This window comes from Falco biarmicus, chromosome 15 (genome assembly GCF_023638135.1).
Source record: "Falco biarmicus isolate bFalBia1 chromosome 15, bFalBia1.pri, whole genome shotgun sequence".
Lineage (NCBI taxonomy): Eukaryota > Metazoa > Chordata > Aves > Falconiformes > Falconidae > Falco > Falco biarmicus.
Window position 1 is genome coordinate 19,701,068 of NC_079302.1, and position 18,858 is coordinate 19,719,925.

At 38.4% G+C, this 18,858-nt stretch overlaps 1 long non-coding RNA gene across 3 annotated transcripts in view; it reads right to left on the minus strand.

Moving 5' to 3' along the window:
* Window positions 1–18,858, minus strand: part of LOC130159186 (uncharacterized) — a 750,763-nt gene that overhangs the window by 187,192 nt on the left and 544,713 nt on the right. For all 3 annotated transcript variants that reach the window (XR_008825651.1, XR_008825652.1, XR_008825650.1), the window contains one exon: window positions 13,555–13,595. This is a non-coding gene — a long non-coding RNA (uncharacterized LOC130159186). The remainder of the gene's footprint in view (window positions 1–13,554; window positions 13,596–18,858) is intronic.

An 18,858-nucleotide genomic window follows, 5' to 3' on the forward strand; every position in this document is an offset into this window, starting at 1 on the left:
CAAGAAACACAGTAAGGAAAAAGAAAATGCCTGGAAATTTGCCAGTTTCTGTTAGTTTACTTAGGGTGCTATTATCCAAAGACCAAGATTAGAAGTGTGCGTATTTCATTGAAAAATAAATAGCAACTGCTCACATTTCCACTGAACCCCTGTCTCGTGCAACAGTGTAGAGATGACAGCTGCATCAGGCACTGAGTTGAACTTCACATACTCTTGAGAAGAACCTACACAGGCCTTTTGAGGGACCTGTTTTTTCCCCTCTGACTTCCAAAGGACTTAGGACAAATGACCTCATAGGAAGCTAGGAAGGAGTCAATCTGAAACAGGAGCATCTTTTACAAGGAAAATCGCCCCCTTCTCAGAACTCTACATTTTCTATGGTAAAACATCTACTTTCTTGCCACTGAGCTTTTAGTTTTACTTCAGTAAAAGGGAAATATCAGCTTTGCTCTGAGGAGGGTGTTTGTCAGCATGATAAAATGAAGAGGCAGCAGCCAGAAAGGGACTGAGCATCTGTGGTTTCTCCCAGCCCATGAACCAGGGACACCAAATGCAATTAGCAGGCGTGCAGCATGCTCACCATGACTGATGGAGATACCCTTCACGCAACTCCTGATTAAGTCACACAACTGCCTGTGACAGAACAGTATGGATGCTAATGGTTCCCATTGCTTCAAAAAGCAAAAGGATGAATTCTTAGAGGAAAAAAGTGCATCCCAGGCTGTTAAATTGAAAGTTGCTCAGGAAACTCATAAAACAAGCTCTTGTATGGGGGTGAGCATCCTGAGGAAGCATTACCGTAGGCTCACTCTGTTTTTATCCTCTGCCCGTGATATTCATGACAGACTACTCTCAGAGACAGATACTGGGGAGACAAATCTCTTGTCTGACCAGGTGTGGCAGTTCTTACACAGGGCTGCACAACCTGATTGCTTCACTTGGACGTTAGACACACGAGGGTCTGCGATACTAACTTCATCCATTTCCCCCATTCTTATTTCCAGCCTGGTGAAGGTAAAAATCCACTGTCCACCCCAGGTGGAAAACGGGGAGAGGCTGAACAGCTCTGCCGTTGCCAGGGCCAGGAGCAGAGGAACCAGTCCTGCATCTCTCTGCCAACTGCCCTGGAAAAGTCTTTACATTTGCCTCCCCCCCAGCCCAGAAGCAAAATCAAACAATACCAGGCTGCCTACATAGCACTCCTAAAACCTCACCGATAATTCCTTTAAGTGCGTCTGGTGAAAAAGTTTATGATGGTAATCCCCATCCCAGCCTGGTGTAATATCCCTTTTATTCTACGCCTCTTTCTCCCTGCAGTGGTTTCCCTTTCCCTGCCGGGACAACCAGAAGTGGTGCAATACCCAGCAGTTGCTCTCCAGCCCATTGCGATTCCTGTTCTGTCAGCGCAGCACCCACGCTGGCTGCGGCACCCCCCTCTCCCCAGGATCCCACAAGGGGAATTCCTTCACTCTGAAATGCTTTCCTGAAAATATGAATAATAAATAATTGGATTTTTTTCAGCACTACTGCTATCTTGTCTGTAGTTGTCCGAGGCCAAAGCAAAGCATGAGGACAAATGTGAAATATTATATGGGACTAATACAGTTGGAAAAATAGACAAGTTCTTCATTGCATAAATTTCTCTTTAGGTGACCTTGTGTGTCCAAAGTTTGTGCTTCTTCCTAACAGTTGTCCTAGTAGACCTCTTCATTGGGAGTTTCTTTATTTTAATTTGACAAATAATTCAGCAAGCTTGTCAAGAATTAATTAAGTGGCTCAAGAAAAGAAAAAAATCCAACCAAAAAAGCACCAAACAAGAAACAACATTCTCCTACCTCTGTTTACAACACGCCTGTACCAGTCTAGCACACCTATATTTCTGCTGCAATTCATAAAACCTGTATTAATCTGCAGGTTGCCTTTCCTCACAATACCCCAACAGCTCTCAGCCTCCTCTGCTTCTCTGTTTGGCAAAACACAACTCTGGGAAGAAAAGAAATGATACGGTAATTAAATTCTCTCTCTGTTTTAAAGGGACAAGCAGTCTTTCTGTACTAATCTGCTCCTCACAAATTCAAGACAAATACAAGGGAATTATTATTGTACAGTTCTGGCTAATGTACTAATTAAAAATTGCTGGCTACCAAATGAAAAGTAAGAACAATGATACACAAGATGTTATTAAAAACCATTTACAGGAACAGGAAGTTAACAATTTCTATCCAGAGGATTCTGCTATAGCAGATGGGATTACACTGCAAAAATAAAATCTCAAATATAATTCTCCAATTCTTTCTTCATCAATCCTTTCAAGATTAAGGAGGTTTTAAGTCACGGTAATTCGGAAGGGGAGGGATCCAAACCTATGGGTACCCTCAGTACCAAGGAAACTTGAGAATTTTTGGTAGGTAAACAGTGAAATTTAAAATTAACAGGTCAAGTAAGTGATCTGAGGGATTTTTGTAACACTTGTTTCCATATGCTCAGAGAGAATATTTATAGTAATATTTGGCACAGCACCCATATTAACTATGGGCCAAATGCAGGTAAACTGATTTTCTGATTTTAATCTAAACACAGTTGCTCCTTCTCCGTATGTTCAGACTTCTGTGATTTTTTTTTATTATTTTTTTTATTTTTTCCCCTGCAAGATGCATGAAGGATGAAAGACTTTTTATTTTTTTCAACTTTGTTACAATGGAATATTATCCCTCAGGGTGTGTTATTGCTCAGAATAAAAAGGGGATTGGTGGCTGACAGCAGATGATATTGAAGTGTCACACCATAAATATTTTTAGCTTAGTATACATGGCGTAGATTTAATTCCAAGGGAAGATTACTGGTTTTGTAGTGTATAACTCATGATTAGGGGTGGATTCATCTCATCCTATCTCTAGGATTCAACTCTAGTACCTTTAGAACCTCCACCTCATTAGAAAAAGAAGTGAAAATCCCTCGGGGCTACAAAGATTTCAAGCTTCTTGTGCTGGAAGTTTTGAAGGACTGGCTCTACAGAACTGATAACACAGCAGACTAAGCCAAGAAGCCTCAGATGTGCTGTCCTAGATCTACCTCTATGACACTGTAAAGGCTAGAAAAACCCTTACAAAAGTTTTCATCAGTTCTAGCATATAAAGAAAAAAATGTACCTAATTGTCAAAAAAGGTGATAGTCAAAGATCCTACATGAACACTGAAGTAAAGAAAAGACACAGCAGGAGAAATGGGCGAGTAATGCAAGAGACACAAGATCAGCAAAACTACACCTTTTGTAAGAATACATTTGTAAAAAAATGTGTGTACTGTGATTTTCACCTGATCAGCCACTAATAGTAGCCAAAAGGATTCTCGGTGGTGATCCAATTTTTCACTTATCTTAGTAAGATTATTCCTGCTTGTATTGCTATATAGATCCCAAAGGCAACATCAGACTCCAAGGAAAGTGCTTCAGAAGATATTAAGACTGCCCTTGGTGCTGTGGCACTGATGCATTTCATGGCAAATGTGTCAGATTACTCTATATGCTCTTATGTTGTAAATGTAACTTTCTACCTGGACTACATCTCCCATATTGCAACAGTCTCACCATTGAGAGACAAAAAACAATAAAGCATCATGCAAGAGGTCTGCCAGGAGGGCTAGTCACTGAAGGAGTATGTGAGCATGAAATCACAAAATAACAAATCCCGTGAGATATTACTGCAGCTTTTCTAACCGAACGTTTCTGGGTGTTTCCCTTCTATGTTCCCCATCTGTGTCTGTCCCTCCACCTCCCCCCAACAACCTGACTTCTTTTAAAGACAAAACCAATATAGTTGAAAGTCGACTTTTTAAAACTAATTATAGCTGGCCTGGAAATTGTCTTGCCTAAGCAGTGCTTACACAAATCCTTATACGTGTAAATAATGCTAGTGAAATCAGGAATACGCACACGTTTCTATCCCTATTAATGCGACTGCCAAATCAAGCTCTCAGCCACTCAGCACGGAAAATAAAGACACATGGAATTAAATTCATTGTGTTCAATCAGGAAAAAGTGAACCCAAATTAATTATGCAAACTTTAAAAAACACATTTAGAGATATGATTTGTTCAGAAAGGTACATTTTGCGCACTACCTGAATCTAGCTGAGAGAACACATAAAACATTCATTTCATTTTCTGATATGTGCTCGTTTAGTACAATACACTCAGCCATAATGATGTAGCTAACAATTTTATGGTCTTGTATGATTCATGCTGCAAAGGATACCATGCCACACTGAAACCTTTTTATTATCAATCACTGGGAAACACAACCTTGAAGACTGGCATTAATTAAGAGGGTAAGGATTTACAAATGCTCCTGCTTCATTCTCTAAATATAAATATTCATGGCAGTATCTATGGATCACTTCTTGAAGTAAAAATTGATCTTGGAAAATGAGAAGTTGTAAAGGAAATAGAAACATAATTATGAAAGGCTGTCTTCAAATCTTACGACTGGAATATTTTATAATAACCATTCTCCCTTCTGTTAATAGAAACAAAAATATTGGGATAATTATGGAAATACAAGAAATGCGACCACAAATATAGATTCCTTAATAAAATCAATTTTAAAAATAATAATAAAAAAAAGATAGAATTTCTATTCACTTTCTTCTTTTTCTCTACCAATAGTTTTTCTGTGGGCTCCGTGTGGTCCGTTCCTCAGTCCGGCAGGCCTGTTAGATATGCACCTATCGCATGTACTTTTACATCCCCATTATCTTGTGCTCATACCGATATTGCTGTGACTTCTATCTGTTCGTTTTCCTGAAGAAATCTTAAAGAGTTTTTTTTCCTACGTGTTGTCCCAAGCTGGGCATTGGCCGTAACGCTATAGTTGCTTTTCATTTGTATTTATGTTCCTAATTCTTTTTGTGTAAGTAATTACGGTAAATGCATGCACATTAAGCACACAGTAAAATGAACATACATAACTGAATATGTTACCTGCTTGAAAATCTATTACTTGTTTTCATTTTTATTATTCCAAAGCACACTAAGTAATATATACATGAAAAAATTACATATATAGTAATAATAAACATAGAAGGTTTGGTTCCACCTCACCTAAGATATGAATAGGTAATTAATTTCTTAAAAATAGATTAACTACTTCAAATAAAAAGATTGGCAGCAACTAGTGATGCCTGTGGTAAGGAACTCATTCCTGCAGTCTCTATACCTCATTAGACTGAAGACACTTTGCTAACTACAGATCTAAGAAAACACAGAAATTCAAAGTCTTTCCTAGCTTTAAACACAAAAAGAAAACTAGGTTTCAACTACATTGTTTTCTGGGTCATCAAGAAACAGATGTCTTTTATTTAACATTTCCATAAGTAAATAAAACTGCTTCTGGTGATAAACATTCAGGCAAAATGACTGAAAACATTGTCTCCACCACTGTCCTGAAGATCAGTGAACAATTAGAACTTGCCCACACTTGACTTCTCCAAGTTTAAAATCTGCCAGCTAACAACTGGCAAAGAGCACAGATAAAAATCAAACAAAATTGACTTCTTGGTTCCTTTGATATTTTTTTTTCCCCCTCAGCTTTTAGTGGTGTTGACAAGATTAGTAGAAGATGCAAAAATATCTTTTTGTCTCTTCAAACCCCTTGTTGATCTATTTTGACTTATTATTTTGTTCCAACAAGCATGCCCCAGCTTCTGGAGTTCATCAGCCTAAAAGATCATTTAGTACTTTCTATTCTCAGACCAGCTCTTATTAACCTAAAACTTTCAGTGAATAATGCCTGTGCATGTACAGTGTGTGATTAAATAGAACTATATTCAGGGCTTTCATGTGTGAATTCTGCTTGGGAGAAAAATTGCCGTGCTGCTGGACAGCACATTTGAATTTTCCTCCCTATCACAATTATTTATTATTTCTATTAGCTAATGTTGTTTTACTCCTAATTATGGGTAATTAGATGATGAGTTGTCAGCACAATCAATTCACTTAGAAGCTTCTACATTTAATTAACTCAAGATGGTTTTGAACATTTAAATGTCAAAACAACATTTAGAAAACAGAACATTAACATGTTGTTCATTGAACTGTACATTATAGAATGTGACTTAAAGAACCAAAGGTTTCAGTGTGATGACAGCTCTCAAATTCTGCTTGTAGAGAGTCCAAATTTGCTGTACATCTTGACAGCTTTACTACAATGGCTTCAGGCTTAGCAGGTCACCTGTTACAGAGCTTCAGGGCTGCTCTGAGAATATGAGCTACTGCAGGGCTTGGTGGATAACAGAAAAACACCCTTACCAAAACCAGCGTCAAGGAAACCTTCTCCAGCCTCAGCCTCCATGCATTTTTACGGGTTCAGCACAGGGATGGTTCCTCTCAACAGAAAATGGAAAAGAATGGTAGAATCAAAACCGTCATCCACTGAAGAAGGGCTCTAAGGCAGAGGAAGGTTTAAGATGACAAGGCCTGCACAGCCGTGTATATTCTGGACTACGTGATAAGGGATGAGGGATGCACCCATTTCTGTCTGGTTTCACCCAGTTCTGAGAAAGGATGGTCAACAGCTAGTCAGGAGAAGACTGATAGGAAGTTTCAGAGAAAGAATCTGGCCCACCCACAGTTTTGAATTTAATGTTACTACTGCTGAAAAAGCACCCTTAAAAGTCTGACAAATTTCTTTGGGCACACAGGAAAGATAGTTCTGGGACCTTCTGAACAGAATCATTTTTGGAAATAATCTTAAAGCGATGAAGGTCTGTTACAAGAAGGGACACAATGGGTCTGTTAACACAATGGTGAAAACAGCTGAGACAGATAGCGTGGTATAATCAGAATACAGAAATTATACAGAACTTACAGATTAAATTTGCTGAGTAAAGCATTGTGACAGTGTTCTGTCACTATTCAAGCTGACAGAGACAGAAATCAAATTGTTCCCGTAGTGCCAAACACTATCGAAGTTTTGCATTATATTTGATCTGCATTTCAAGAGCAGACTAGTCAGAGTAGTATTACAAGAGATATTTCAGTTCACAATAACCTATAATTTTTTTCTAATAATTTAAAGATCACATTTTCTCAAAAGAGGACACTGAGAATGTTATTAATATAACAGCTGAAACTGCTCGATACGTACAGTGAAGTTCATTGGTTTGTTTGAGCATACCTTTCCAAAACAATCATTAAGCAACGTACCTTCCCATCTTAACATTAAGATTTCCTATTTGACATGTGAAATCCTAAGACTGATGTTACAAATCTGAGCAGCTAATTAACATGTTAGCGCGGTTGTCTGTTCCTGGCAATAGCCTCAGTCTCTTTCTGCTCAATGGTGTACAGCCTTGCAGTGGAAGAAGGGGTGAAGGACAACAGCCTAGCCAGACGTTCTGAAGGACACCAGGCACCGTGTTGTTCATTAAGAATAAACAGGGACTCGGCCCCGGGGGCCCTTACAGACCCTCCTGGAGATGAACAGAGGAAGGAGGGGAGAAGAGCTCTCCTGGTTTTGAAAATACACGTGGGAAGATCTTCCTGTCCTGAGACTACACCGAGCTTGCAAGGTACTGAGCCCAGGCTGGTAAATTCCAAGAGTTAATCCTTACCCCTACAGCGTCCAAATGTAAGGGTTTTCGTATCAGAGAACCTGCCAGATGCCAACTGCAACGTTCAAGGTAATATCTGATGAGGAGTTATCTTTTCCTGTTATCAGCGGGACTTTTGGAAGAAGGCTTGGAAAGGTTTTCGAGCTTCATGCCTTGCTCACAGTCAGCTAGATCACTGGATGAAGGTGGATTCTTGTGTTGTGAGCTTCAGGGCTACACATTGGCAAATGGTAGCTTTAAAGCTGCCTTTGTCCTGACTAAAAAGTATCCTTTTAAGAGATTCCTCTGCTAAAGATTCAGCGATGATGGGATCCATCCCGCCCTGTTCAAGTTTCAAACTCTTTTCCAGGTCAGAACTCCCAATACCGGGAAGGGCTTTTTAGGACAGAATCCAATCTATGGCCATCTTTCAGCTGACACATTCATTTGCTTAAATTTCTCACAAAATCCCCATGGCCATCCCAATGCAGCTTTACAATGCTGAACAAAGTAGCAAAACAAAACAAAACAAAAACAAAAAAACAAACACAACAAACCAAAAACAAGTCGCCAAGCATATTTCCAGCACTAAGTCGAGTCGTACATATTTCAATTCACATGGCGTTTGCTCTTTCGCATCCCTGGAAGTTATCCTACTTTTCACTCTGACAAGCTGTCACTGTTTCTAGTAACACATTTTTGTTTCAGTGTTGGTAGACTTTTCATTACCTTCTGTATCAGAAGAACTGTTTCCTACAGTACATATCCCAAATGCCTGAGTGAAAGCATGTCGCCTGCTTGCTTTAGTACCAAAGCTAGAACTTGAGAGTCAGCGCAAATGACAATAAAAAGAATCTACTGAGAATTTGGGGTGTCTCATACCAAGCAGACAGAATAACTGTAAGGCCTATAAAATAAACACAATTTCCTTGTGTTGTACAGTAGGCATTATTCATTACCAGTATGGTTTTGTTGTGACTGAGCTGCGTTTTGGTACTGAACATCAACAACATGACAGAAATGTTTCAGCCTTTCTCTTCTCTTTCTACAAACGTGGATGTAACAGTAAACCCGGGTGACAGGTACTCCCACACATACTGGTATTCAATCCGTCAGGCGCAGTTTGAACAGCATGGTGCCCAGATGAAGCCACGTAAGCCAGCACCTATTAGCTGCTTCCTTTGATTCTCCTGCTACTGCTCAGACACAGTGCAGGCTGTTGCAAAGGATAAGCAGCATTAAAACCAGACACACAAAAAAATATTATCCCAAACAAAGGCCAATAATGTACTCTGAAGGCTTTTTCTAATTCATTTTCTGGGTGTTAAAACAAACTGTTCTGTGAAGATCTCACGTGAAGATTCAAGATCTCTGTATAGTTTGAGAAAGTTTAAAAAAAATGCAGCATGCAGTGTAGCATTCTGGAGCTTCTCATAAAGGCTCAAAGGTGAAGAAGCAAAGTAATCATGATGAATGCTGTTTCCTGCTCTTACTCTTTTTCTCTCTGTATCTAAATTCCTTTCTATTACCAACCATAAGACACAATTTCCAAAGTTAATTTCACTTTATGAAGATACTGTTTAACTATGCTAGCACTGGGAATGCTAATTCTGCCTTTCCCAAAACTAACAATTCTTTACATATTATTTTCAGCTCCTAAAAGTGTCCAAAATAAGCTGGGGCAGCAAGATCAGTTTGCAGCTGTGTTCATGACTCTGCATTTCTATTCCTCATCATAGTTATGTTCCAGGTTCATACATGCAAACCCACTATTTTTCAAATGAATGAACTGAGAAAATTAAAAGTGCATGTCCTACAGGATATGAGTGAATTTGTGCACATACAGGAACACATACAGAGGAAGTTTTGGGCAACTCTAAAGTTTCTGGCTGTGTGCTCTATGAAGCCCTATGCTGTAGCATTAGACATGCCAAAAGTTGAACCCACAGTAAGACTGAAATAAATTTAAAAAAAAAAAACAACAGAAATTCTCAGAGGCTGGTAAGTCTCTTGGAGAGCCTCAAATGGCCAATGAATTTCAGCTTGCAGAGCCACTATGCCATAATTGCATGGTTGTGAACTTTTACTAGTTGTTTGCTCCCTTCCAATCTGTCCATTTTTTAAATCATCACAGGCTTGTCACTGCTTGCACTGAAGCCTAAGGCTACATTCCAACTGCTGCTCCCGGTCTGTGGGGCAGGACTGCAACCCACAGCACGTGCTGCAAGCAGGGGAAAGGTCTGTGAAGCAAGGGGACTTGCTGCTCCCACTGAAAAGTCTGTATCTAAAATGGTCTTTGTTTCCATCAAGGTTGTCCTGGATGCTAATGAATTTCCTAAAGTTGGTTTTCTGGAAATTGTGCATAGAGAACTACAAAGGGATTTCCCAAACCACAAAAAAAATAATCAACCTACATCTGAGCTGGCTGCAATGGTGCAAGTTTGACAGAGTCAGGGTAACAGGAAAAACATCCTTCAATTTTGAGGCATGTTTGGACAGCATTGACTGCATTTCTCTAACACCAATATATTTGACTGAAATAATCCTCGAGGCAGGCACCAACTCCTCTTCCATAAGAGAGACAGAGTCCTGATCTTGAATCTTTCAGAATATAACCACATGCATAAGTAATAAATGTGGATATGTTTTAGCAGTCCCCCCATCTCGGTGAACTATCCATAAGTGACATCAAAGTACTGAATATTGCTGCTCTGCAATACTTACATAAATCATTACTATTTTGGGCACATTTCTATGTTGGCACCAACGTTAGTGGCTTACAAAAGGCATTTTTCTATGCTTATGCTTGGCATTCCTACTGGAATTGTAATAGTGAGAAATCATCACAGCCATCTAAAGGGGCTTGTGCATAAAGTGCCTGCTCCCTTAAACACTGCTTAAGCCTGAATGACTAATGGTCTTTTTCAAGGATGACTAGATTTATGCATCTTCCCTGTGAACTCGATGCTCCCATGAAGCCAAGAAATCTTTTATTAAAATACTAGCAATATAGTTACGTTTTACTCTCAAGACCAACAAACCTAAGATTTCTACGGAGTAGAATACTTCCCAAAGACCAAACTGCAAAAACGGCAAACAAGAAATGACTGAGAATCATACTACCCTCACAGAAAACTGGTTCTGAATTTCCAAAAATAAATTTCAACTCCAAACCTACCCTTTCATTCCTACAATCAAATACAGGTGCAGCTGTACAACCGTAATAAATGGCGGATACACACAGATGTGCAACTATCCAATTTGCAAACAAAGAACCCACATGTCAGTAGCATGGACGACCACGTCTTCGCTTCAAAGAGTTTAGTACTGTACTTTGGCAGGCAAAAACATACATGTGTTTGGGAGGCTCAACAGTGCAAGAAACGATCATACACTCATAATCAAAATCCAACTGAGGCCTTCTTTGAAAATTTGGCCCTAAATATTAAGCAGTGCCTGGGGGCTGATTAAAATTGACCTCTCCAGGGCATAGATCATGCAACACTAAGAAAACAAGCTGAAGAAACAGAAGCAAAGACTGCTGTTCCCTGCATCTTTATTGGTATGAAAGCTCTTAAGACGCCAAACAAGGGGGGTGTTCGGGGGGAGACGTTAATATCTGAGGAGAGAGATCAAAAGCAGTTAACGTTCCTGGCACTGCATTGTGGCATGTGTATCTTTATACTTTTAAACTTACAGTAAAAAACAAAACAAAACAAAAAAAAAAGAAAAAGAAACATTTCTTTGTTAAATCAAATATTGCCACATGTTACTCATTTAAGTTTGCTGTCCTCAGATCCAACTTAATTTAGTCTGCATTGAACATTTCTGATCTGAACATTTAATGTGGCAATGTTTTGCTCTGCCAGGAATATTATCTGAATGTTAAACATGAACTCAATTTATTCATCAGAATATGGCAAGCATGATACCAAAGGTCATTTTGTTTATATTGTCCTCTAGCTCCATAACTTATGGCCTGTTTCTTTCATCTTCAGACCTCAGAACACTCAACAATATTGGATGTTACAGTGTGGGTAAGAGAACTGGGTTCACTTTTTTTTTTTTTTTTTTAACATTTTTATTTGGAACTGGGGGGAGGAAACAGCCTTGTTCGGCAACAAGGAAAAGCACAGAAAACATGCAACACATCTGCTACATTATGAACTGGTAATAGATACACAAGATAAGCCTGCCCTGGTATGGAGGATGTGTAAGAAGCTGTATGCCTTACACCTTACCATTCACAATGCAATTATAGCTTTTTTGATTTTTGAAGTAGGTGCTGATCTCAATCACATCATTATAAAACCACAATAACCTCATACACATTTTTCATGCAAAACATGGCCACAAAGTTGTCACAGAACCAGTGAGCCAAATTCTGATATTAATTACACTAGCAGAAGTTTGTAGTAGTATCATATGCATATGCAGCTCCACTTTTTAAAAATGTACCTACAGCAGCAAAGTTAGTACCTATCCCTTAGAAAGCATCATACCTTGCCTGTATTATACAGATGATTCTACCACTGAAAATTCTTGTCCCTCCTCTCCTCAGCACCCAAAGGCAACTTGAACCAAAAAGAATAGAACCACACAAACAGATAAGCAAGTAGATGAAATAAATGTGAACAGAAACATCTATTTCAAAATAAACAAAGTCATTTTCTCTCTGATGTGACAGAAACATACTTCCATTCTTTACTATTTCTCATTACTTCTAAAGAATTATTATAGAGGAGTTCAGCCCACCTGCTGATAACTTAGTGGCAGTTTATCACTCCATTTGTTCAGATGTGATTTTTTTTTGCTTTATTGAAGAGTCAGTTCCTTCCTATTATATTGAATTGCTAGCACTTTCACACACTTGCTTATCAGATATCACAAAAGAAATATCCACCTGCTAATGCACTATCAATAAAATCTGAAGAAGCAACACTGATTATTGGTGCTTAGGCTTTTCAAATCCAGTCCATAGAAGCATTCAATACGTTATTGATACTTCCCATCAAAACACTCCTCTGTCCACTATAAATGGGAGACTGAAGAAAAATAAATGTCTCTAACTTTACCGGCAGGAGCATCTTTAAAGAAACCCAAAGCAAAAACACCCTAATGCCAAAGGCAGCCACATGCAGAAACTGCACCGAGAAGGCTGAACAGGTAAGGTGATGCAGACATTTGGAAGTTCAAGAGGACCAAATCCAGTGCAAGGCCCTTCCCAAAAGTGTCAGCGTCCCATCTAAGTGTGGGGCTAATCCACAACGGCATTTTCACAACAGTGGGATTTTTCTAAAATTTGCAGCAATGGGCTTATTCAGAGTTTCATGGCAAACCTGTGAAAAGCATTAGGTGTCGGACTAACTCTAATGTCACTGAAGTCAATTGCAATCTTAGCTCTGATTTCAGCAATGGAACAATCAAGCCGTCCCCAAAGGGTACACTTATAATGACACTTTAGAGGATGAAGTTATATTTTAAGTGTGCGTATTAGTAGATCCCATAGTTATATCTCGTTAATCATATATATTTGAAGCAAGTAGTTATGATCTCAGCAGTTAGTTCCATTCATTCAAAGGCTTCCATTTTTAAATTTCATAGATACAGCCACCTTAAGTTTAATAATTTCCAAGATTTTTTTTTTTTTTATAGTGACAGACACACACAAGTGTGTTAATTGACAGAGTACCTTACCTACCTCCATAATGCATTCTTATGTTTTATATACAGGTAAGCTTCAAGAGTGCATTTCTTAATCCAATGAAATATTTATCAGATCTGAGATCTAAAGTGTACATATTCAATTTTTTATGCACACCTTTACATGATTCATGAAATTCACCCATAATGTGAGTTCTTTTCATTAAATTTTGTTTTTACGTATCATTGTTACTCTTTTTTTACAGCCAGATTTATATTGAACTGACAAATATCATTCAGGTATCTTTGAACAAAGTAGCTCTTACCTTTTGAAATCATGGAGGTCTGGTACCTGCAGTAGGTTTCTCTGTAAACAAACAAAAAAAGAAATAAATCCAGGATAATGTTAAATTTGCAGTGAAGCACAATGTGCTACATTACATGAGTTAGTTTCTTTATTAAGAGTTTCCTAAAGAATATTTTCAGAGATGGCTAGTGCTACATGGAATAACAGACATTAAAAATAATATTCTGAATGTATATAGAAAAGCACAATCTCACTTAACCCAAAATAGATTTTGTATTGAAAATTGAGTTTATTAAACAAATTTGTGTTCTCATACATCTTTTAAAGGGCAGCTGGATTTTCAGTCAAGAGCACACTCCTATAAACCAAAACTTAGATAAAGCTAAACTTAGACTTGCACATTGTACAAGGGACCATAATTTACTGGTAAGAAATAGTTTGACTACTGAGATGTGTGACACTTGCTTTTTTGTTTGTTTGGGGATTTTGTGTGTGTGTGTTTGTATTTGCAGCTCTGCTGCGATATGAGTAAGATACAGGCTTTTGTCATCATTTTACAGAATACAGCATGGAGGGTAGGAATATGGGAGCTACCTCAGACACAGCATGGAGGGCTGGGAGCTCTGTTACTTGAGCAGCACTAACTGGTCCAGAGCTCAAGGGGTTTGTGTGAGCTACCTATGGCTCCACGCCCTCCCATTCTGCTCAGTGCCTCCCAGCAGCACTCAGTGAGGCCGCCGTGAAGCGCCCTTCATCACTCAACAAATATTCTTTTGGCTGTCTCAGAAACAGCTACCCAACACTTTCTTAATGTGGGCTTGAACTGAAAGTCATGACAACCAGGAATACATTTTGGCCCTCTAGAAAACAGGTATATGTAGCAACACATTGATACCCTGCAATCCAGATACACAGAAATGTCACCACAGTTCAGCCAGCATTGTCAAGCGTGAAAAGCATTTATTTATATAACTTATCTAATAGGTAGTCGACGTCTCTCCTTAACCCTTCTGTATTACTGTCTTTTTTCTCTTTTTGGATACACAAGGCTTGGTTCTGCATGCTAAGAACATCTTTGAGGTACTCTCAACTCATATTGACTCAGTATGAGACAAGGGCTTGGCACTTTGCATAATCTCGCCCTCAAAAATGCAAGTAACAAAGAAAAGTTTACAATGTCATTTTTCAAACTCCGCTGAACAGCATAAAACTGCTGATATTATGTTACAGTGTCACAAAATCATAGGGGAAATGCTTTAAGTTTCTAAATTGTTCGAGGCACCAAATTGCACTACTTAATGCTAACTGCACATCGTATTTATTTTTGTTAAGAGAAGGAATACTTTCAAGTACCAAACCCAGCTACTGACCCTTTACATGAACTAATTCCTCAATGAAGATTCAAATTACTTGCTTTCCCTTTATTTCAGTGGGAGGAAAAGAAAATCCAAACACCATCCCTCTTTCCTTCATAGTTAAGATCAACATTTGCTCAAACATGAGTTATGGGCAGAAGACAGAATGTGTCTGTTGTGAAAACGGGTGTAGAAAACATCTCTCAGGCTGAAAATTTAATTGAAGTTCAAAACCAGCAAAAGAATTATGACTTTTAATACTAACTCCTGCATACTGTAACAATGCATGTTGTACACATATGTATACAAACAGTGTGTATAGCTTTACATGTTTTATATATATATTGCACTTTAGGTAGTCAACTGGTTGAGATCACGATTTTGTTCTTCCTTGAAAAAGTTATTGTTACAAATACGAGAAAAATATTCCTGTGGCAATTCCAGTGACGGGACTTCTGAATAGTCTGAGATTTGAACTCTGTTTATGGTCCAGAAAACATATAGTATTTTTGCAATTAAAACATAATCTAAAGAGACTTGTTTAATGGCTGAAACCACTGTAAACACTAAGTTCAACTACTAGAAAGAATGGAAAGTGACCGCAAGATTAATTTGCCTTGAAGTTTTCCTCTATAACCTTATAATTTGGCACGCCAAGCAATATATTCACTGGCATTCAGCAATATATCCCTAAGAAAGGGCTCCAAAACACCAGACTTTTCAGATTGGGAACATAACAAGATCACTAAAAGAAGTTTTGAACTGTGTGTCTGAAGTTTTAGTTAAGTTAGCCACAGCTCCTAGAGATGCTTTAAAAAAAATAATTACCTAATTTTTCAGTGTTTTCAATTCTCCACTTGGTCAGAATTTCGCAAACTTGCACAAAAACTTTCTCTAGCAACTGGCCATAAGCTTGCTGGCTTTCAATAGGTAAAGGAATACTGTCCCCTTCCAGAGAGAAGAAACATTATTTAGGCATCAAGATTATCCTGAACCTCTACTCAAAAGAAAAATACACAGGTCTGGAAGCATTCCTCAAGCTGAGTATGCATGCCTGTGGCTGGGCTAGACCTTTTGTTTCACTCTTGTGGAACTCTTTCCCCAATCAAATAATACAAGTGTTGATAGCTCAATCTTTTGCAGTTCTCATTAGTGAGGCCAAAGGTGGGAAGAGAAGCTGACTTACTCTTTCCCTCTCAACAGGAGAGGATCACCACAGAGATGTCCTTTGTGTTATGCACCAGGTTATCAGCCTGGTGCATAAGTCATGTTTTACACTCATGTAGAAAATGAAGAAAAAAAAAACAACAGGAGAAACTGCCACTCTTTTGCTAGTTCAAAGCAAAAAAAGCACTTAAACAATTCATAGTTTATAACAAGGCAGATCACAAAGAATAAAAGAAAATTAATGTTACATAAATCATGTAATCTCTTTCCTAATACAGTTCATTAGAGCTTCAAGAGTAAATCAAAATAACACTGCAAAAAAAAAAAAAAAAAAGCAAGCTGAGATAATTAGGTTTGTACAGCCAACTTACTCTGCTAGAATTTCAAGACACTGTGAAAAGCACACCAACAAATTTTTGGTTAAAAGCATTACTAGAAAGAGTCCTTTCCCTTTGAAAAATGGCTTAGCATATCCAAATACTGCTCCATGCTGCTTTTTCTCTTTCCCGGTTTTAAAGCAAATGCATGGTACATTCAGGTAAGTATTCAGGAAAACAAAACAGAAGAGCTGAGAATCTGAAGTGACCGGGACATAGAACCTGTGGGCAGGCCACGTTCCTTTTACAGCAATCCAGGAAGGCAGAAGAGTACAGATTCTTATGCTTTCACTTACCCTAGAGAAAGAAAACAGGCAGCGAGTGAAACCTGCTGGACTCGACACTTACAGCCCTGGAGACTATGGATCTCCTTTGGGTTTTTTGTACTTTAAAGCCATAGTACATTCTTACAAGTTCAGTAGAGCTGCGAGGAAGAGAAGCTTAGCTATGCCTCAATGAGCAGCTACATACTTTAATAAGTTGCTACATCCTGTACACTATATAATATTTATATGTCTTAGCATTTTTTAACTTCTCAGAAATTTCTACCAATGAAAATTTTAGCAATTTGCCTGCATCTGCCCAAAGCTGCTTGGATATTTGACTGCATAAAGATTTATTTTTTTTTTAATACGTACTAGCATAGTCTATGAAAACTAGTAATTTTTTTCTAGGCTTGAAAAATCATGAGCACTTCCTAATGCCAAAGATCCTCTTCTAGATTACTAATAAAAGATACGAGACAACACAATATATGTGGACATGGGAGGTATGTCAAAGTCTCCCCAAACTTATGCTGGGATTTTTTTTACAGAACACAATAGAAACATCCCTCAATCCAAGCCAAATACCTAAGGTTCTTATTGAAGTGAAATTCCTGAAGTCACTGGACTAAATCCTAGCTTCAGTTAAGACTTTGTATGCCTAAAGTCTTACATAGAGACTAGAGAAAGGACTGCAGTAGTTCACCTTAATTTCTCACTCCATAGACAGAATTTCCAGGAATAAAATGCAGTACAGTGGTGATGCTGATGGCCATGAGAATCTGCATATTTTCACTGCATATATTAAAAAATGTCAACCCTAAACAGATATTTAATATGCACATCTGTACGTACAGTATGACAGCCTTGTCATTCACTACATAGCACCATTGGTTAGAGGTTCAACTCAATCATCCCACCGTGCCACACGGGTTCCTCATACACATAGGGGAAGCACTAGCACATCCCCCAGGATTGCAAAACTGTATCCCAAGAGATGAACCAGTCTTACATAAATCATCACAACACCAGCTCAACTTTCAGATGCTGGAGGAAAAGGTAGGAGCAATGGTCCAGAATCTGGGCTAACATATCAAGCCATGGGTTCAGAAACTTCTCTAGGACCCCTAGAAAATCCCTCATGCTTTTGTCTACCTTGCAAGGTGAGATCATACTACACAAGAATGACTGCTTGGGGAAATATTATGAGAATGGGATGTCTGGGAAATAGCTAAGATTCAGAAATGATAATAAAGTGGTAAGGAAATACAGTATGCAAAAAATATGCAAGAACAATCAATAGAACAACTAGAACCAGGCAAGCAGGAACAGATGGAAAATGTTATTCAGAAACTAGAAAAAGCATCAGTAAGTTCTCAGAGAGGGAGACTGCAAAACATAATCAACAAGACTTACTTTGGGGGGGAAAGTAGCAGACAGGCAAATGAAAATAATGTGTTAATCAAACCCAAAACAAGGCTAAAGACACTCAAGCAAGTTAAAGATGCAAAATCCTCCATATTAACGGTTCTACTGAGTCTCCAAACCACAACCCAGGTACAGCCATTTGCGCAGCATTCTCTGGAACAAGCTACTTTATAGTTCAAGAGCAAGACAATTAAAAAAAAAATAATTAAAATCTACCTTTGTCATGTGTAGTCTGGGAGCATGTAAGAGAATACTGTTTCCAATGATGTGCTGGAAACAAGGCACCAGTAGTGACACATGAAGCCCAGACCCAGCAGGTACAGCAGAGCAGGCTAGCATGCTTCCTACTCTGAAGTATTTGGCTTTATGCTTTCTTGGTTCCCTTTGTACATTACAAAATTATGAGTTCTTTACGGTTATAAAATAAGTTAAGCTTGTATTTTTTCAGATATCAAGTGCTACATGCCAGGTAGCCAAGTAAGACAAGAACCAATTAATCACTTTTAAACACAAGACTTGCAAGAGTTGTCATTGAAGAATCATGTAATGTATTGCTCACAAGTATTCAGTTTGTTGCCATGTATCTCTGAAAGCATTCACTACCTGAAAATTGCAGTTTCCGTAGTAATTATTAGTCTCCTGGGTTTTAATCTAACCAATAAGCAGGAAAAACACCAGGTGATTTAGATGACCAACCATTTACGGGCAAGAACTACCCACTAAATGATATTTA